The sequence below is a fragment of the Oryzias latipes genome, chromosome 7 (assembly GCF_053564925.1).
Source record: "Oryzias latipes strain Hd-rR chromosome 7, Olatipes_Hd-rR_3.1".
NCBI lineage: Eukaryota > Metazoa > Chordata > Actinopteri > Beloniformes > Adrianichthyidae > Oryzias > Oryzias latipes.
This window is the reverse complement of record NC_136243.1, coordinates 7,413,359-7,418,176: the sequence shown is the minus strand read 5'-3', so window position 1 is coordinate 7,418,176 and position 4,818 is coordinate 7,413,359.

Sequence of the window (4,818 nt, the reverse complement as noted above, 5' to 3'; positions counted from 1 at the left end):
TTAGTTAGATAAATACGTAAATTTGAGTTGTATAAACAATTATTGAGTTTTATAGATGTAAAAAATTAGGTTGAATAAATTTAACTCAATTTTTTGTTACCAATAGAAGTAATTCATTTAAGTTGGCAAAATTGGATACGTTATATATATATATGCGTCACAAGGAAAATGGAAACAAGATCAAAAACTCTTGCGTTTACTTTGTCTGTTCTTCTACTACAAGCAGAAACTTTCTTTTGATGATGATGCAGCCGTATTACTTTTTTTGATGGACGTATAATCTTCATGCGCCGTCATTAAAATCTCAGACTCCGTCTCACTGAAGTACAGCGTTTTCTTTTTTTTTCACCACGCGTTTCTATGGTGACTCCAGAAATCGGCGATCTATTGAGAATGTCTTTATGTACCTGCTGTGCACGAACATTAACCCAGGGTTTCCAAGTCGAGCGTAATTATGCCAACTCATATCCGGTCTTTTGGAACCGACATACCCCGAGTAAGCAAGTTCAGGCGGATTTCAGCCAGAGTTCAGGGTTAAAGTCAGGCTAGTTTAAACATGCTTCCTGGAATACCCCCCAGGACAGAGACCGTAGAGGGACAGAGACCGTAGAGAAACAAAAAGCAGATAAAGCAGATGACCTGACAATGTAGAACCGAAAACCAAACACGTCTACTCCCTGAAGACAATGAACAAAACAGAGGAGAACTGTGGAGGATTAACATGAACCAGGAGTGACTGCTGAAGTACAGAATAATGACCAAAAACAACACTGAAAAACTGAACTAAACCCCAAAATTTTCAAAGCAACAGATGATAACATTAAATATTAATAATTTAAGCATTCTGGGAAGAAAGTTGTAGGATGTCTGTGTTGAAAGTATTACCATCTGTATTAAACTTTATTCATGTTTGTTCTGAAGAGTAGACTAAGGCGTTGTTCTGAGGTTTGTCACTAGAGGGCCCGGCCGTTTTTTGAGTTGATAAAATCATAATTTGGAAACAGAAGTAAACAGAGCAGCAAATGGTGATTTTTCCAGAGCAGTTTTACTAGCTTGAGTTTGCATCATTGGGAGCGGTGAACCCATTTTTTGTGTTTATATTAGGGTAAAATATGTTTGTGTGGCATTTTCTGCTAACCTAACAAGTTAAGCTAGTTTTGGTTAGAAGTTTATTGGATTTATTTAGTTCTTACTGTTAATATCATGAGTTCTCTGGGTATGATAGTTTGAGTATTCATGATATAGAGGTTTGTGGAATGTTCGTAATGTGCAGACATAACAGGCTGAGTTATTATTGTAGCAATGGGGTTAGCCCCGCCTTTAGCCCCTAAGATTCATGGGAAGTGGGGAATCTTAATGTGAAAACCTTGAGTGAGAGGGCTGGAAGCAGAAGAGAGGTCCATGCTGTTTGGGCTGTTATTATTTTGGGTTTGATTATTGAACTTGCTTTATTATAATTGTATTGTTTGTTTTCTTTGTTCTGAACCACACAAACAGAAATATCCATATGCGAAACTGTAAATCTGAATCCAGATTAAAGAAGAAACAGAGAAATGTCATCATCTAGTCTGTCAGCTTGGGGAGTATACACACACTTGACCAGTGTGCTCTCTGTGATCAACCACATAGTAGAGACTGAAGTCTTCAGCACAATGTGACTCCCACATGGGAGTGGGAGTGCTTCCAGACTCCAGTTGGCTCATCCGTGCTCCAGTTCCTAACCGTTTACCTCGCCTTTGCTCCTGCTCCTACACCTGGCTGTGGATCCTGCCCCTGGCTCGTCTCTGCTCTGTACCTGACCGTCTACCTCGCCTTTGCTCCCGCTCCTTCACCTGGCTGTGGATCCTGCCTCAGGCTCATCTGTGGCTCGTCTCTGGCTCGTCTCTGCTCTGTACCTGACCGAGTACCTCGTCTCTGCTCCTGCTCCTACACCTGGCTGTGGTTCCTGTCTCCGGCTCGACTCGCGCCCTTGACTGTCCCCCCAACCACGGCTGGATGAAGCTCGTCTGCTGGACTTTTATATATGTAGTTGTAGATTTAGGTAAGTTAATTCTTCTGTAAGAGTTCTGGTAAATCGCCTGTCCGTCCTGGGGGAGGATCCCTCCTTCATGTGGACACCCTTGAGGTTTCTTCGTTTTTTCCGGAATCCGTTTTTTTAGGAGTTTTTCCTTACCGCGAAGGAGGGTCTAAGGGCAGGGATGCCAGTATAGCTTAGTCAGTTTGTTAGTTCATTTTAGTATTTTTCTATTGAACTCTTTGTATTCATGATCCTTTTGAGTTCATGTTTACTTCGAAGCCCATCGAGACGACTGTTGTTGTGATTTTGGGCTATACAAATAAAATTGAATTGAATTGAATTGAATTATGTCTCCGGACATTGTGCCAACATAAATAGCCTCCAGTGTTTTATCGATTTGATGTCTTTTAAGTCTGTGATAAAGTGAATGAACTCATGTAATAGTAATTGGTTTACATAGAAGAAATTACAATTGTATCATTTTCATTTGCAGTAGCTGAGTATTTATCAAATGGTACTTTATTTTTAAATTGTACTTAATTTGTGTATTGTTTGAAGGACAAAAGAAAAATGGCTTTTTGCTGCCCTTTCCCGACTTTGAGCCCCTGCCCCTCTAAAATCATGTGCACGTCCCTGATTGAGGGGCTGGTCCTCACACATCACATTTACAGCGTTGTTGTTTCAGATCCTGCAGTGCTTGACATTAATAAAAATGAATGTCTCAAGCCCTTCGTTTAAACAGAAAATAGATAGGCTAAACTCATGACATACTCACAGAGCTGTGAAAAGAGAGACGGGTCCGGTAAGTACGCTCCTTGATCTTTGAGAGGGAAGTACAACGACCGAACATGACCACATAACACTGGAAAAAAGCAAACAATCTCTGTATAAGAAGCCAGTTTCTTTAACGCACAGAGAGCGGGTTGCAACCTCAAACACTTTCTTTATAAATCCTTCAAAATGAAACCAATGTTTTTTTCCTTGACTGATACTTAAAACAAAAAACTATTAGAGTTTTCCAGTGAGCCGTCTTTTGAACGTTTGCAGATTCTGGCACCCTTTTCATTCCAGTCTGGGCAGCACAATCAGTTTCAGGCTTCAAGGGAGGATGAAGTAGATCAACCAAGTTGGATACAAACAAGCTTCCAAAGGACACTGTACTTTATTATGAAAGTTGGACTGGACAATTAAAGAGGAGCCTTTAATCACTCATAGATTCAGAGTGGTAGCTAGAAGCAAAATGACAAACACAAACCATTATCTCATGATAAATTAGTCTGTATAAATGAGCAGGAGCCCAATTACCTATTTGTCATGGTTACACACAAAGCAACGGAAGAACATCGCTTGTTGTGTTCTATAAACTTTCTGCCTCCCATTCATTATGGAGCTTCTGCCTCAGTCTTTTTGCAACTGAGATGGATGAAATACGCATCCTTTTCTCCAACTGACCATTTGGGATTAGACCTAAACTTTGCCTTCAGCTGTCAGTTGCTGACTCTCAATCAGTTCTGCAAAAGCAGAAGCGCAAAAAGCCAACAACATGACATTAAAAATTATGTATCTGTTTAACATTTATCCGCACCTAAGTTTGAAAAGATATGTTTAGCTCTTTTTTGTGCGAGCCAACAGTTGAATTTCAGTACGAATAAAATGTGTTGCTCGCAGAAAGAGGAGAGATTCCTTATGCCTTAGTCACAATTACCCTTGGGCAAAAAATTGGGAAATCCACATAGGGAAATGCATATGTTATGCACAAGATTTGTGGACCACTCGGTGAACCTGTGCAGCCAAAATGTTTATGGACATTTATTTCCCAGAACATGCTGAACAAGTCATAGTGAAAGCTCATACAACATGCTAAGTAAGTGTGAAGTAGGTCAAATTCAGGTACATTGTTGAGCCTGGAGCAGGATTCAAGAGATTTGCACCGCTTCAGCATTTCATACCAAGACTTTTCCAACTGTGAGGACATGCGCTAGGATCAGTAGTGACAGTCCCGTGTGAACACCATATGTTAAAAGCAGCTTTCAAAAACCCGCGTTCAGGGCATTCTTGAATGCACATCCCATCGATGGTGTGTACCTAGCAACCTTTACCACTCAACGAGCCATTTGGATCAATTTCCCACAGAAATGAAAGCACAGGGAGCCGCAACACTAGGGCTTGTTTTGCCGATATATCGCAATAGTTCATTTGGCAAAACTTGTATTGATTCAAAATGCTGTCAGGATATTTATTTAATTATTAATTCTTTATGAGCGTGATGTTTCCTTTGATCTTTTGTCCATTTCCCACAACCTTGAATAGACTTTTCTGTCTGTCAAACACCAGAGTTAGGATGAATGGGAAGATGAAAACAAATTCACTTTGATGCAGACTCCGGTCTATTTATTTTTCTTCTTTAAATCCAGTAAACCCAAAAAGTATATTATTTTTATGGATGATAACTATTTTTAATAAGGACGCAGTTGTTAGTGTGTTGCGGTTCTGGAATCATAAGCCCCCCCACCCCACCCACCTCTCTACCTGTTCACACCTCTGCAGCTCAAAGTTGTTTTCCCCCACGTTCAACCCCCCTTCCAGCATGTTCTACACAGAAGGCGCAACTTACGGTCATCGTAGCAGACAGTTGATAGGAACGTAGGGGCGCCCTAACGCAAATTTAATTATTTTTATGCGGAAATGGGAAGTTTTACTAAAAAGAAAAAACGGTCTTTTTTGGGGGGCATTGTCAGGGTCCGCTCGGCAGAGATTGAGCCACAGGACAAAAAAGATCTTCAAATCAGGGGTTTTATTTT